The following is a 17953-nucleotide window of genomic DNA, read 5'->3' on the forward strand; positions in this document are numbered from 1 at the left end:
ACCGAAAAAGTGTCACTTGGGGAGCGCTTACCTTCACCTGGTCCGAGCTGGTGCATTCCGGCGCGATGAGATGACTTTCAGCGCAGCAGCGCCACCTGGTGGACGGCGGAGGAACTACCTTCTTAAATCCCGGCCGGACCCGAATCCAGAGCATAGAACGCGCCGCTGGATCGCGAATGGGCCGGGTAAGTAAATTTGCCCCAATGTGCATAATAATAATAATAATCTTTATTTATATGGCACCATCAAATTCCATAGCGCTTTACAGATTCGGGGGAACATACAAATAAAATAAGACATTACAGAGTAACAAAAACCATGTGAAACAATAGGAGTGAGAGCCCTGTTCACAAGAGCTTACAATCTATGAGGATACTTTGGGGTGCAGAGCTGTGAAATTTTTTGCAGGATTAGCATTTAGGAGACTGTAGGACCTATTCATCACTTTTTATTTAATTTGGGGCACATTTTACATTAGAGACTACACCGTTGGGAATAACCGTTTTTATATATTGATAGATCAGGATGCAACAATACCTAACACGTTCATGATTTTATGTGTTTATTTTTATATCAGTTCTAGAGGAAATGAGGATTATTTGAACCATTTTTTTTGACATTTTTTAAACTTTAAAACATTATTTCTACAATTTTTTTAGGTCCATGTGTTACTTTAACCCTATGGGGTCTGATCACTCCTGCCACACATTGCGGATCTATGATAATGACTGGTCAAGGAGTCTAAAAGAGTCTCCAAGCAGTCATGGCAATAGATTGTCGCCCTCTGATGGCAATCTGATCCAAGATGGAGATGCCCAGGTGGCGTCGACTGTTACATGGTGGCGGCAGCATGGAAAGAGTTAACGCCCATGATAAGTTCCAGTCTTTGAGCCCTATCCATACTCCCCTTGCCTATCTATCTAGACCAATAGCTATCTCCCTCTTGTCCATCATTCACATTGACCCCGGGGCATAACTAGGAGTCATTTTCTATCCCAGGCAATGCCGGGAACTTCAGCTAGCTATATATATAATATATATATATATATATTTATAGCCAGCTGCAGTTCCTGCCGTTGCCTGGGATAGTAAATAACTGCTCTTAGCTACAACAAAATAGAATGCAATGGGTACTGAAAGTATTCAGACCCCTTACATGTTTTACTCTTTGTTTCCTTGCAGCCAATTGGTAAGATAAAAAAGTTTTGCTCAATAATGCACACTCTGCTCCCAATCTTGCCAGAAAGATAGATATTTTTGCTAACTTATTAAACAAGGAAAACTGAAATATCACATGATCATAAGTATTCGGCCCCTTTAGTCAGTATTGAGTAGAAGCAGCTTTGGAGCTGGTACAGCCAGGAGTCTTCTTGGGAATGATACAAGTTTTTCACACCTGGATTTGGGGATCCTCTGCCTCTTCCTTGCAGATCCTCTCTGGTTCCCCCGGGTTGTATGGTGAATGTTGGTGGAAGCCGTTTTCTAGTCTCTTCAGAGATGGTTAGTTGGGTTTAGGTCCGGGCTCTGGCTGGGCCAGTCCAGAATGGTCACAGAGATGTCCTGAAGCCTCTGCTTTGTTATTTTAGCTCAGTGCTTAGGGTCATTGTCTTGTTGGAAGGTGACTCTTTGGCCCAGAACACTCTGGGAGAGGTTTTCATCCAGGATATATATCTCTGTACTTGGTCACATTCATCTTTCCTTCAATTTCAACCAGTTGTCCTGTCCCTCCCCCATAACATGATGCTGCCACTACCACGTGTCACTGTTGGGACTGTTGGTGATGAGCACTGTCTGGTTTTCTCCACACACACCGCTTTGAATTAACACCAAAAAGTTCAATCTTCATCTCATCAGACCAGAGAATCTTATTTCTCATAGACTGGGAGTCCTTCATGTGTTTTGTTGCAAACTGTCAGTGGCTTTCATATGTCTTTCACTGAGGAGATGCTTCCGTCGGCCATAAAGCCCTAACTGATGGAGGGCTGCAGTGTTAGTGGACTTTCTCCCATCTCCCTACATCTCTGGAGCTCAGCCACAGTGATCTTGGGATTCTTCTTTCTCTCTCACCAAAGCTCTTCTCTGACAATTACCTAGTTTGGTTGCACGGCCTGGCTGAGGAAGAGTTGTGGTTGTCCCAAACTACTATGGAGGTCATTGTGCTCTTAGGAAACTTAGTTTCTACAGAAATTATTTTGTAACCTAGGCCAGATCTGTACCTTACCACAATTCTGTCTTTGTCTGAGTTACTTGGGCAGTTACTTAGACCTCATGATTCTCATGTGCTCTGACATGCACATGGCCTTATATAGGTAGGTGTGTGTCTTTCCTAATCGAGTCCAATCAGTTTAATTAAGGACAGCTGGTCTCATAGCTGCTACCACTGTAGTTAGGCCCCTGACTGACCCCACTACAAAATTAATATCCATACAAATGTTTTGTACAACTTGATTCCCGCATGCAGAAATATACAATTTGCACATTTCATTAGCTTTATGTTTTACTGAGCAACATATTCATAATTATAATTAAAAGAATACAGTGAGAACACAGAAAACCACCCATTAAATGTGTTTGTCTATTCTGTAGATGAATGTCTTACGGAAGACAAAATCTACAATACAAGCCAGACATATTATGCTAATGTTCCTGCAATTACAGCGGAATTCAAACAAGCCTGTAAGCCGCAAAATGTGGAAAATAATGTAAAAAATGAATTATTGTTTTCTGAGCATTGTGTACAGAGTACGTGGTACATAACCTGCCATAGCCTTTCTATAATCTACTTCCCTTTTTGCTTTGTGTACTTTAGACTACAGTGTCAGCAGAAGCATAAAGAGGAGATTGATCGCCATGGCCATGGGGCCAATGTCCTGGACCATTACTTACACTGCAGCAAAGGTAGAGGGGCTATGCCTTCTGCAAGATGTTAGTCAGTCCTTTAAAAAATGGACCTCATAGGTCCCAGGGGATCCCACAATGTGAGACTGCACCAAGGTGACTGCAGGCGATACAGACTAACGATTGTGCCTTCTTGGATAACACTGGCTACTACCTTAAGATGAATACAGACCTCGCTGTGATTGTACAACATGTGTGCCCATAAACAACAAGTTCCCAACAAAAACCCTTCATCAGTCTGAAAATCCTTCAGCCTTAAAAGGTCTCCTCCGGTTCTGAAATGAAGTAGTCAGGGTAGTTTCCCATTGTTGTTGGTGCTGAGCTCTCCTTGCGCCTCTGTTGTGATTTGATTCTGTTGTGCTTCCGTTTTGTCTCAGCGTTTACAAAAAACACTTAAGATATAACATTGCTTTGAAAACATAACACAAAACAAAACAGAAATAAAACAGATTACATTCGCTCAATCTATCGAAATATAAAAACGGTTATTCAAGATAGTGAACCCCGTTGAAAATAGCACCCATTTGTCTGCCACTCACCACTTTTTTTTGCCATTAAGAGACCCATAAATGTCAGATTTAAGAGGTCACACAGACCCCAAAATTGTAGAAAAACGTCTTGTCGTCCTGCCAAAAATGTCACTTTACAAAATACACAAGTGATCTTAAAGGGGTTGTCCAAGTTTAACCTAAAACATATAACCGGTCAGGGGGTTTGAAGAATAGAAAAAGAGCTTATACTTACCTGCGCTTGGGTTCCCATTGGCATGCGCCATCTCCCATAAGTACCGTGCCTCTATTTGTTTACAGAGGGAGGTCACACCAACCTGACCACTACCGGCTCCCGGACACAGCAGTAGATTCAATGCTGTAGTCTGTGACCATAAGTAAACAAACAGCTGCACGGGAGACAGTGCAGGACCACAAAAGCAGAGGTAAGTATAAGCTCTTTTTTCTTTTATTACCCCCACCTGCCAGTTATATCTTTTAGATTAAACTTGGACAACCCCTTTAAGGAGTTAAGATACCTGTACATGAATGAACTATGCATTATCAGGCTGTAAAAAACAGGCCTGTGTGTCAATGGGTCAGATGCAGGGATGAGAGTAGAAAAGACTACTTCTGACAACAATATGATAAAACTTTATTAATCCCCGGGGGATAAAATTATTTTGTACATAGTATTCCGGCAATTGTTACACAGTTATAGACAGGCTTAACATTACAGATACATGAATACACTTCACGTTCTTACATGTTACAGGCTATGTGAACACATTACATATGGGAAAACAATTACGATAAGAAAATATACCAGTCACAATAACAAGTAGACACAGGCTAGACAGACATGCATAGGCGTTACTATGGTAGGAGTGCCGATGTGGCACTAACGGTGTTGTGGTGAAATAGTGGTGTGCTGCTGCTGTTGGTTTGGCAGAAGAGACACTGCCCGTACCTCTTTTGCAAAGTAGTGAAACTAAAGCTACCTGGAGCTTGCTACCACTGGAGCCTTGGTACAGTGTTCCTCCTGACTTGTGGTAAGGCTCTGGTTTTAATCACTTGCATTTCAGTTGCTCCGATGGACCCAGTAACTGGTGCTCTTGGCTGCCAGGTTCCGGTGCTCTGTTGCAACCAGTTGTGCGACATGGAGCTGCTGCTGCTGATGATCTGCTAAGTGGTGAAGGGGGTGATGGGGGGGAGTGCCAAGTAGGTGCCACAGGATGGTTGGGAGGGGGGGGGGGTCAAAAGCCAGAGCCAATGCACAGGCAGCCACCTACTGTGGTGCCATCTTGACAGTGCATCTTTCTAAGTGCCACTACAAGTCCACAAGATTTGGAGTGGTAAGGCCATGGAGTAAAGAGGTAATGGTGCTTTCCAGTCAACATTTTGAAGGACAAGATTTACACAAGTTCTTACAGATAAAGTCCCTTTTTTTTGGGTTCAATTCTTGTATATTTCAGTTTATGCACTTAAAAAGCTGCACTTAAAAAGATCCACTGGGTAAGACCTCAGTCAGTTGTGACCTGTAGTTTGAAACTACCAGGTGTCAACAAGAGGGTGGAGAGACAGAGAAAGGAAGTCTCCAGAAAGCAGCAGTTATTAGAGATACATTCACACATACCAATAAACATGAAAGGTGCATAGAAACAACAACACTGCAAGAGATGCCTGGACTTTGCCAAATTAAGCAGACATACCCATAGATGGCAGAAATGAGTGATGGTGACACCAGATGAAAGTGATGACATTGAAGATGATGATGATAAAGATGAAGTGCAGGGCCATATTCCATAATGCTAGATTCTGGTATAATTTTGTTTGTGCACTTAAATAGCTGCACTTAAGGAGATGCACTGGGTAGAGCTCGGATGTGGAAACGATGGCTTTGTAATTGAACCAATAGAATGGGAATGTTTGATATCCACTGAAACAACAGATTACATTACACATTACACAAACCTATGTCACATCCTGCGGCCCACCATTGTATCAAAATGCTTCTACCCAAGGCATTGTGCCTACTATAAATGACTATACAGACTATTGATCGCTATTAACTTATTGCAATCCAGACAAAATCAGGTTCCAATTCAATATTTCCAAATGTGTGAATTTTGACAGTGTAACTTTCCTTCTCTGAATTCTGCCAAAACATTCTGTGCTGAATTCCCAGGACTGTTCTGTATTCAATGCAGATGAGGTCCCAATTTTCCATTACAAAAATTTTTACCTAAAAAATCGTGAGCAATTTTTCATAGCTGAATGAAGACCTTGGTGCATAAAGTAGAATGTTACAGGGTGGTTAAGAATCGGAAGCAGGTGCACAGATTACATACACAACAAGCCTCGCTGCACAGTCATCGCCGGTAAATATTTGCAGACACAAGTCAGTGGAAAGTCATTTCAGGCTCCTATAAAAGCCATTCGACCACAAAGCAATAAATGTCTTATCAGCGCACGACCGGTGAAGAATTTGCCTTGTAAATGCAAAATGTTTGCAGGTGGGAACACAGATCGGAGCAGATATGTTTGACATGATGTAGGCTTAATTGTTCCCTTTGCCGGCTCAGTTTCAGAGATATCTTGGAATCACATACATGTATTTATATTTAATGCGTAGTGTAAACCCATTGGGGCAGATTTACTTACCCTGCCCATTCGCGATTCAGCGGTGCATTCTCTGCGCTGGATTCGGGTCCGTCCGGGATTTATGAAGGTAGTTACTCCGCCGTCCACCAGGTGGCGCTGCTGCGCTGAAAAGCATCTGAACGTGCCGGAATACACCGAGCTGGAGCAAGTGAAGGTAAGCGCTTCCCAAGCGGCACATTTTCGGTTTTGAAATGCGGCGGTTTTTCCAAATACGTTCCGAATACACCCCCCGATTTCCGTCGCACACATGCCGGCGCTGATGCGCCACAATCCGATCGCGTGCGCCAAAATCCCGGGGTAATACAGGGGAAATCGGCGCAAATCGGAAATATTCGGGTAACACGGCGGGAATCGGGCCCTTAGTAAATGACCCCCCTTGTGTCTTTACATTGAGTAGCATCAGTGTTATCCCTATAAATAAATGCTTCACAGAAGGTAAGTGAGAGTAGAGAGAAATGCTGCTGGAGCTAAATAGGAAGCTCCTAAATCACCCCAGTGCTTTATCCACATCAACACAGCTCGGAGCTTCTCTCGTATGGTACTGCTGTTGCATTTGAGTGAGGCACAGAGAGTTTAAAGTATTGTACCAATCAACGTAATGGAGGTCCACCTGCTGGGACCACAACCGATCACTAGTTTTTACTAATCGATGAAGACTGCTTCCCGACGCTCCATTCAATTGCATGGAAGGATCTGAAATTGTACAGTGCTCCAGCACTCCTAATCACTGTCTATGCTCGCTGTCTAATCTCCAGGCCTCGTTCTTGTGATTAGTAGGGTTCCCTGCAGGTCCAGCTTGGTATCCCCTACAACTCCTTCAAATGAGCAGATACGCATCTACTTTCTATGTGCAGTACATTGGCGACATCATAGTAGCTAGTCTCTACCCACAAGATTTTGAGCATGCAGTGGAGAAAACTTCTAGAAGTCAATCATGGTCTTACTGATCATGTGCACACATTATACTACTGATTTATACAGTTGCATAAAAGGGTCAGGTAAACTGAAGGGATTGTTATTTAGAAAAAATATAGAGCAAATTACAGTATCACTCCATGAAATCTGCAACAGGGGAACCTGTCACAAGGATTAAAGAGGACCTGTCACCAGTTTTGTGACCCTAAACCTACTACAGGACCATATGGACCTGTGGTTTACGGTCCCAAAATGACCATTTAGAGTTCTCGGCGTAGGGGCAATATAAAAAATAACATACATAATTACGTAGTTGTAGGTCCAAAGGGGCATGTCACACTCAAATCTGAAATTATCGCAGATGAATGCCTCTTCTAGCGAGGGGGGGTGAGGTCAGGAGATTACCCCAAGCTTCATTGCACATACGCTGTACCATACGCCGTGACCAGGTAAGTATTAATGTTAGTTTTCTTTTACTGCCCCCACCTTGAAACTCATACAAGGTGATTCAGGAACACTAATCCACAGGTCTATATTGACCTGTGGTTGGTTTAGTGTCCCGTGTCACCCTGACAGGTTCCCTTTAAGGCCCACAATGTACTTCTTTATTCCATGATATTCAGCACAATGAAGAAAAAGATTCTTGATATCTTTTTGATAGCTGTAAGGAGCCACCTGTCTCCTCCTGGCTCTAATGTGCTTCAGGCCTAGTACATTACGTTATAAGCTTCCTACAGACGCTATCCCCATCAGTTGGGCTTGTGATGGATAATATACCCACCCTACAATACACTAATTACACCAGGAGGGGACATCCCAGCTTATCACCTTTTCAGCCCCCTAACTCTATCATCATTTCCATGAAGTAGTAGATGCTCATAGAGAAATCAATATTTCACTTTAACCTTTAACTGGGCCATTAACCCGGGTTACTGACAAGACAAAATGTCACCTTTTTTCAGTACAGATGTGCAAGAAGCAACATTTTTTTTAATTAAAAAAATTTGACTATAAACCCGGTAGCTTCCTGTTGTATTGAATGTAAGGTTCTAGCCTGAAACATACCGGTGTATTTAATGTGGAAGGAACGATCCAGTGTCACCGGTGACTAATTATTTTGCTATTCGGGAAGCAGTAACAGAGACGCGGATTATTGCAAAGCCATGACAGTCTGAGACGTATGGGCATTCGGCGGGAGGTAGACCATCTCAGGGTCACAATCAATACCACATTCTATGTAACACTAATCTGAATGCTTGGCGTCACTTGTCTTCAGGTCCCTTGTTACATTTTACAACAGCGTGTGGGAAATAGTGTAATTGTAACAACAGAAGCGAGAAATAGTTGTTACATATCTAATGGCTGGTATTACTGTATAGCAGACGCCTCCTACACGTGTCTATCGCGTGTAATTAACCTGAAGTGGCAAAATATGTTAATCACATATGAAAAGGGTTTTACTCGCTCAAATACTAAGATAGTCTGAGCATAGCGGATGGAGCTGTTTGCTATTGGCAGGGTCGGCTCCAGGTTTCAGTAGGCCCCTTGGCGACAGACCCTCAGTGGGCCCCTTTGCAGTGAACTTACATGGCGGTATTAAAAATTAATAAACTAAAACAGTCTCCTGTTACCTAAAATATTTCCAAGTTTATCATAACAAACACCCCCCTCTTGGTTATTTTATATAAACCCCCTCACCCCTAATGTATTAATTGGATACAGCCCTCCTCACTCCATGGATTCCTTATTTACTGCTTTATGTGGGGCCCCCCCCCAACAGCTCTGGGCCCTGGCACATGGATGGGTATGCCCAGCGCTGGCCACTGGCCTCAATCATATTGTCAAAAACCCATTGGTAGTGCTGCTGGATAGGACTGGGGGTCCATCGGTGATGATGGGTTGCAGGGTGTAACAGGGGAACAGTATATTCACAAATTTTCCCATCGCACATCACTCCCTGTGACATCAGGGAGAGACAATCCATGGAAAAATGGTGTCCCGCATGCACAAGCGTTGCTGGCGGCATCTAAAGGGTAACACCAGTGAACAAATGTGGGTGTTTCCCGTCGGTTTAAGTATTTGGGTGTGGGTACTGGCTTCAGTCATCAGTATTCTAATATATTGGAATACTATAGTATTGCATTACATTGTATGAGCAATCAGAAAGAAAACTCAGTCCCAGTACAGTACTTCAACCCTAAGGGAAAACGGGTGAAAAAAAGTTAAATGAAGAAGAAAAAATACTGAAATCAGGAAGTGGAGACAGATAACTACACTCCATACCTGCAGCAATGATTATATTCACTTTATTGGAACTGATATGTAGTAACCCAGCTTGGCCAGTACACAGAGGACGGAGCTGTGTTTCTGGGTTAGTTCCCTGTATAAAGACAAAGGGCTTCTACATGGTATAGAGGAGCAAAGTAATGAGTATTTCATTTTTTAAAATTTTTATAAAAGAATATAGTGGATATGCTCTAAAATTTTGATAAAGTTTTACATTATGTATATGGCAACATCCAAGTACATTGCCTCTTTTAAATGAATTACAGTCATAAAGATAATATTATATAAAAATGATTCAGAAAGTAGCAGTAAAAGAGTGAAGTTAATAAAAGAAGAAACCAGGGAGGAAACTGCATAGAGGGAGAAATATATGTGACACAGGAGTGTCCCCTAGTGGAGAGACGGATGTACTGTAATCTCATCAGGAGTAAGGCATGCAGAGCACGATCGCTGCCCGCTGGCAGATGTTATGCCAACTGTGCTATTCTACAGTAACTCAGCGGTGGCGAACATCCCCGCTTCTGTGAAATCTGTGCGTTTTGAAAATGCAGAAATTCAGAATCATTGTGGGAATAAATGACAAAGGGCTTATTACAGTCCCCGGCTTTAGCGGATCACAACGGCCACATCACGCGCTGACTACATGGTGAACCTTTCTATAGTATGTAGTTTGTCCACCTATAGAATATTCATTGAGGTTATGAATGGCTTTATATTTAAAGGGGTTACAGATTCTGGAGATACATAAGGGCACGATGAATTCCCCCAATATCTGACAATAGAAGAGTTGGGAGTTGTGTACCAGCCATGAGGTGAATTGAGCCTCTTGCCCCAGGCAGCGCCACCTGCAGCAAGATTTGGGGCAGCATCAGGGGTGAACGTTTCTGCTACAAAGCAAAACCTGCCAAAATAATGCCATCATGTGCATGAGACACTACATGGAGAACCGACTTACTAAAAATATGACCTGATACATTACTATTGGATGTGGAGAGGGTGCCGTTCCATAGTTTGCCTCTGAGAGTTTAGGTTCACCCCTGGTTGGGAGGCCCCATGCACATTGGATAGCACATCTTTAACTGAGTACTGTCACGGGTGCTCCCGCGATCCCTGTCTTGGATCGCGGGCGCACCTGTGCCTCTCTGTGGTCCGGTGGCCGGCTTCACTTACCTCCCTCGGCTCCAGCGGCATCCTCCGCAGCTCCCGTGGCTCTGTGCGCGTGTCTTAATGGGGTTGACCACTTTACCTCAGGTTTTTGTAATGTGTGAGGGGCAGGATATTAGGTAATTTACCAATATACATCTATTAATAGTTCTGATCTGCTTTCTTGATATGTAAAGTGAACTTTCCTGTCTTTTACCTCATCAGCCAAACATCCCTGTCCATAACATGGCCGCAGATGGAGGGTCATGTGATTTCTTTCTGTCCATAATAATAATTCTTTATTTATATAGCGCACACAGATTATGCAGAGTTGCACAAAGCATGTCAAATTGGTCCCTGTCCCCATGGGGCTCACAATCTAAACAACCTACCAGTATGTTTTGGAGTGTAGGAGGAAACCGGAGGACTCGGAGAAAACCCACACAAACACAGAGAAAACATACAAACTCTTTGCAGACGTTGACCTGGTTGGGAATCGAACCCAGGACCCCAGCGCTGCAAGGCAGAAGCACTACTCACTCAGCCACCGTGCCGCCCCTTGTCCATAAACAATCGCCAGTTGGAGATCACATGACCCTCCATCTGCAGCCATTTTATGGACAGGAATGTCTCTAAAAAAAGTGTTGGAAAACTAAAAGTACTGGGATTGAGAAGCTGCGCCCAAAAAGAACGGGGGAAAAAAAACTGTCAAAATTTTCTGGCTGTATTCCCGGGATTTGAAACTTTTTAATACCTTGTACACCATAAAGCTGGCGTACACGGCGTGCTAAATGCCCCCCCAGAGGGTGGACGGCCTGCACTAAATCTGAGCTGAATGAGAATTTGTAATGAACTGGATTTAACATGGATTTTCTTTCACATGTTTCAGGTTTTCTCCTTTCACAATGGATTGGAGGGGAATTTATCAAGACTAGCTTTTTAAAATTACCACCACCGATGCTAATGTGATGAAATTCAGTAAAAGGCTCAGGCCTCTTAGTGAATATGGGAGCAAATTTTGCCAGTTAAAACAGTCTTCTAGTTCTTCTGTTCTAGTCTCCGCCGGTTTCCCGTCTGCCCAGTTTCCTACAACTCCTCGTTTCCTAAAACTCGATACACCCATAGTGGCCTGTGGGTTGTAGAAACCTGAAACGTGGCATTCACATGGAGATTTATATGTTTTTCCGGTAAATCTGGGCTATTGAGTGTTACAACTCTGCAGGTCATGTCATGTGGAAACCCTGCAGCATCTACCGATAAATCTACCGAGAGTTATTGTAACCCACACACGATTCTCTGCAGGATTATCGGCAAACAAAAATCACTGTAGTTGGGGACCTGTAATAATTTTTGCTTTGGGGTTTATAAGATTATTTAAAATATTCCTGGCTCCTGCATTGCAGCTTCTGGCCCGCATATGGCCTGCAGAGCCTCGATTTGCGGACACCCTGCTTCCCAGCAAACCAATGAGTGCTTCCATCACTAATAGAAGATCTCATTGGTGCAGAAGGGGAGCTGTGACTACAAGTGAGAAGTCCTCACTGCTCCTGGGTGAGTCACTGGACCCAGAGCAGGAGAAGAGGGGACCTGGGAACGATGAGTACATGTTGGATGTTTTGTACTCGCTGCTCCGGCTCCCTTACCTGTTATGGTGCCGCACTACTCTAGGTCCTGGCGCCATCACATACTATCAGTATCTTTGTTTCAGGCAGCAGAGCAAAATAATGAGAGCAGCAGAGTGAGACTTTAATCCAAGTTTCTTCCTTTTATATTGAACGTAAAGTCTCATCTTGAAACATCCCAATGTAGTTTATGTGGAAGGAAAGTTCCAGTGTAATCGGTGACTAATTATTTCACTATTCGGGAAGCAGATACATGGATTATTGCAAAGCCATGACAGTCTGAGTCATATGGGCATTTGGCGGGAGGTAGACCATCTCTGGGTCATAATCAATACCAGATTCCATGTAACACTGAATGCTCAGCGTCACTTGTAACAGAACAGAACTGTTACATTTTACAACAGCGTGTGGGAAATAGTGTAACTGTAACACCAGATGTGAGAAATTGTTGTTACATATCCAATGGCTGGTATTACTGTATAGCAGACGCCTCCTACACGTGTCCATCTATTACTTCACCTATCTAACCTGAAGTGGATAATTGTTCATCACATATGAAAAGGGTTGATGGTTGTTTTCGGTCAAATATTTAGCTGTTTCCTACTGGCCTCAAGCATAGTGTGAAAAACTTATAGGCAATGGTGCCAGATAGGGCCTATGGCGATGGGCTTAAGGGTGCAATAGGGAAGCAGTATATTCACAATTAGTGATGAGCAGACCCAACGTGTGCGCTGGCATTTTGATGTCATCCGGCATCAACGATTCTCCAAAAAATGGTGGTGGTAAAACACGTGACAACAACGATTGCAGGAGCTACCAGTGGGGGTGAGCGCTTGAGTTCATTTACCGGGTTCGCTTATCCCTTTTCACAAATATATTGGAATACTAGTGTATCACATGATATTGTATGAGCAATAAGACATTTTTTTTAATTACAAAAACATTCATGTTCTTTAGAAGGGGGCAATTCTTCTGTATCTTCTGTCCCCTGTCCAGGTGGTCTCCGGTATTTGCGGCCTTCCCTGGTGGTCTCTAGTTTTTGCAGCCTTCCATGGTGGTCTCCAGTATTTGTGTCTTTCCCTAGTGGTCTGCAGTATATGCCGTCTGCTCTTGTGGTCTCAAGTATTTGCTGTCTTCCCTGGTGGTCTCCAATATTGGCGTCCTGCTCTGGTGGTCTCCAGTATTTGCCGTCTGCCCTGGTGTTCTCCAGTATTTGGGGCTTGCCCTGGTGGTCTCCAGTATTTGCGTCCTTCCCTGGTGGTCTCCAATATTTGCGGCCTGCTCTGGTGGTCTCCAGTATTTGCTGTCTGCCCTCGTGTTCTCCAGTATTTGGGGCTTGCCCTGGTGGTCTCCAATATTTGCGTCCTGCTCTGGTGGTCACCAGTATTTGCCGTCTGCCCTGGTGTTCTCCAGTATTTGGGGCTTGCTCTGGTGGTCTCCAGTATTTGCGTCCTTCCCTGGTGGTCTCCAATATTTGCGGCCTGCTCTGGTGGTCTCCAGTATTTGCTGTCTGCCCTGGTGTTCTCCAGTATTTGGGGCTTGCGCTGGTGTTCTCCAGTATTTGGGGCTTGCCCTGGTGGTCTCCAGTATTTGCGGTCTGCTCTGGTGGTCTCCAGTATTTGCTGTCTGCCCTGGTGGTCTCCAGTATTTGCGTCCTTCCCTGGTGGTCTCCAGCATTTATGGCCTTTCCTGGTGGTCTCCAGCATTTGCTGCCTTCCCTGGTGGTCTCCAACATTTGTGGCCTTCCCTGTTGGTCTCCAGTATATGCTATATGCTCTGGAAGTCTCAAGTATTTTCTGTCTTCCCTGGTGGTCTCCAGTATTTGTGGCCTGCCCTGGTGGTCTTCAGTATTTGTGGCTTACTCTGGTGGTCTCCAGTATTTAGGGCCTGCCCTGGTGGTCTCCAGTATTTATGGCCTGCCCTGGTGGTCTCCAGTATTTATGGCCTGCCCTGGTGGTCTCCAATATTTGCAGCCTGCCCTGGGGTCTGTTTTAGTTATTTTCTGAATGCAGTATTTGGTTTCTGGAGTTGTATTTAGTTCTGTACTTTGTAATTTCTGAAGTGGCATTTTGTGTTGTGTTGTGGTTGTGATGCGTCTAAGGTGCTGGTTACTAGTACAACCACTTGGAGTTGAGTGTTGTGTCAATGCAGCCCTCGGACCAATAAAGTTTGTGCACCCCTGATCTAGCACAATGTCATGGCTTCTGACATGATACCAGTTTGAACCGAGCTTTGCAGATTTTAGACAAGCTTTGCCATATTCCTTAATTTTCTGCACATTCCTCCACATCGGCGACATTACTATGAGACATCATATTGTAACTATACAGATTGCTAAAGACTTTACCTGTTATTTCTAGTATTATTTTATTTATAAAATAATCCTGACACCTTGAGGTCGTATCAAGTACTACAAGAAAATAATTTAATACTTCTTTGTTTGCAAAAATTGAAGATCATTCCATAATCAGACCTGAAGTACTGAGAGTCTGTAAAAATCTGTTTTAAAGGAAACCTACCACTTGTAGTGGCAGGTTTCTGATGGAAATACCGGGCACCAGCTCAGGGTGAGCTGGTGCCAGTGCTTATTCTTGTTAGTGTTTTAAACCGCGGTATCGCGGTTTAAAACACTTTTTAAACTTTATAGCCGGCGCAGGAAGGTACGCGCTCGGCGCTTACCGTGCGCGCGGCTACATAGGAAGTGAAGGAGAGCCGCGCGCATGGTAAGCGCCGAGCGTGTACCTCCCTGCGCCGGCTATAAAGTTTAAAAAGTGTTTTAAACCGCGATACCGCGGTTTAAAACACTAACAAGAATAAGCACTGGCACCAGCTCACCCTGAGCTGGTGCCCGGTATTTCCATATGAAACCTGCCACTACAAGTGGTAGGTTTCCTTTAAGTGTCATTTTCAATGTATATAGCATATACCAGTACATTTTTATCATAATGTCTTTCATATAGCTTCTTTTATGGTGCTGGCTCTTTGTCTTGCTAGGATGCACCGAGAACATTGTTAGTCTGCTTCCCTCTCTTACAGTTGACAATATACTTACGGTACATTCCCTGCAGAATAATTATTTTCCGCTATACTGCCAGGCTACTGTAGGACTGTGCTCCTTCCCTGACAAGCAGGGCAAAAAGCTATTCTCATTGGTTACTCTGCTTTGAACTGGGAGACCATGGAGGACTAACTCAAGATGTGTAACATGCAACGGGGTGTAGAAAATACTCTAAGCATTACCAATTGCCCTGCATCTAACCCCACCCTCTAGTATTCCCAAACAGTGTAGTCCTACCTTTCCTGGGACCACTTAACCCTTACCTTCACTAGTATAATTCCTCCTAGAGACGGTTGTGAGAATAGTGAATAGCAGCAAAGCAAAGCAGAAGGTCTTGTGAGGATCGGAGATTATGTGTAGGGTGGTATTGGATGATTAGGTTAGAAATGTTTAGAGAGGACAGATGTATAGGAATTTGTAAGTCATGGTTAGTATTTTAAACTGATTTTTTTTGTGAAATCAGTAACCAGTGGAGAGACTGGCAGAAAGGAGAGGTAGAGGAGAAGTGAAGAGACAGATGGATTAGCCGGGAGGAGCGAATGATAGATGGAGGGGTGTTAGCGGGTTACCTGGGAGATCACAGAGAAGAATATTGCAGTAGTCCAAGCGGGAGATGATGAGGACTTTTTGAGTTGAAGTCGCAGTGAGGCTTGAAGGATAAGACATACTCAAAGGTTACCCCAAGGTAGTGGATTTTTGGAACCAGGGAAAAAGTGGTTTATTATAATGGTTAGGTGGATAGGTTTGGTGTGTGCAATGTCTTAGGTGGAGAAAAGATTGTGACTTCTGTTTTGTCTGTGTTATGTTTTAGAAAGCAGGAGAAAAGAAGGAGGATATGGATTATAGACAGTCTGGGATTCCTGCTAGAATAGAGGTGATATCTGGGCCAGAGGTATACAGTCATTAGCACAGAAATGGCTGTAGGACTTAATTAGTTCTCCTTGGCTAGAGGTGTAGATGGAGAAAAGTAGTGGTCGTAGGACAGAGCCTTTTGGAACACCAACAGAGAGGAGGCGAGGTGAAGAGGTGGTGTTAGAGTAAGACACTGAAGGTGCGGTTGGATGAGGTATGAAGAGATGGCGGAAAGAGCCAGATCAGTGATACCAAGGGCTGATGGTCAATAGTGTCAAAGGCAGAGAACAATCGGGATGAAGGAGCACCTAAAGGCCTACCTCTGAACCATCCTAGATACGGTGGGACAGTTCTGGATTTTGGGCTCTGTCCTGGGTGACAAGAAGTATGTCCCAGGAGCTCTCAGTATTATCACCATCTCTGAGCTGCTGTGTGTAGCAGAGGAAGGCAGGCGACTTGTAATGACATGATCCCACCTTCCGGCTTCAGAGATGCACACAGTAGTAGAGGACTGCTGCAGGGGGAGCATGAGAGGTAAGTATCTGGTGCTTACACAAGGGGGAGCTGTGGGGAGGCACACTATGAGGGGGAGCTGGGGAGGCACAATATGAGGGGGGAGATGAGAGGAGCCACAATATGAGGGGAAGAGGGAGAGCACAACATGGGGAGCGGGGCAAAATATAAAGAGGAGGAGGTCAAATTATACTGTGTAGGGATGGAGTAAGGGGCATGGCAAAGGGCAGGGATTGGAGGGGAGGGTTCAATATGTTATCATCCTGCCTGTTGGCTTCAGAGCTGCCCACAGCAGAAGGAAAGGAGCAAAGAGGAGAATTGCAGCAGGGAAGTGGGGAGAGGTAAGTTACTGGTGTTTATTGGTGCTCACCCCTCCACTCCCTTGCACCCAGATGTGGGCTTGCCTGGGTTACGTTTGTGTGCATGAGGCCTAAGGATTAACAAATTTCATAAAACATATTTTACATATGAAGAGGGGTATAGTTTATTAAATAGTGTAATTTATGGAGTTTTACTATTATTTAGGTCTCTAAAAGTGACTTGAAATCTGAGCAGGTCACTGTCATTGTGAGAGTGGGAAATGTAGACCGTAATACAGAACCAAAATGGAAGACAGCTCATAAAGGGCACATAACATACAAAATATAACAAGAGGCTTTATAATATAGTACAATACAATAGTCCTTGAATTCAATCAAGATTTATTAGAATGCTACTAAAATAGGATGTAGTAGTACACAGTAGTAGCTGTTCATTTTCTTATTGCCAATTTTACTATCACTCATAATAATAATTCTATCAGACTTTACTGAACCCCTTGCCAGGGGCATAACTATAGTGGCAGCTATGGGGTCCACAGTATCAGGGGGTACCCTATGGGGCAGATTTACTTACAAGCGCACTGGAGCTCACAGAAAGTACATTGTCCGTCTATAAAGCCCGATGCGGCGATTCACTAAGATTGTGTGCGTGAAATCATGAATCTGTCGCTTTCCCGCTGTGGTGCATTTTAAACATACAGCATGTGACACAATTTAAAAGTTAAATACGGCGCTCGGTATGAATCAGTCGGCCCGTCCAATGGCACGCCCTCTAATTTGTGATGCATGGAAGCCAGGACAGCTGCACCACAAAAAAGTTGCGTCTACCACAATCCCAGCGCAGACACTTCTTAAATACCTGTGCAAGCCGTTTTAACCCTGAAAAAGGTACACAGTCTGGCTAAAGTGTGTGCGCGACCCTTAGTGTGTGTATCTTCAATGTGTATAGGCTGCATGTGTATATAGTGTATGGTGTGTATATACTGTACATCTGTATATAGCACTCTATGTGTGTGTATATGTGTTTATGTATATACCGTAGGTATAAAAAAGTGTGTATATATGAGTGTAGTATGTATATGTGAACGGGGCCCCATTCAGAAGTTTGCTATAGGGCCCTGCCTCTCCTAGTTGCGCCACTGCCCCTTGATGGCCTTTAAAGAAGCGCTCCAGTCATTTCATTATGTCTCTATA

This window comes from Engystomops pustulosus, chromosome 6 (assembly GCF_040894005.1).
Source record: "Engystomops pustulosus chromosome 6, aEngPut4.maternal, whole genome shotgun sequence".
NCBI lineage: Eukaryota > Metazoa > Chordata > Amphibia > Anura > Leptodactylidae > Engystomops > Engystomops pustulosus.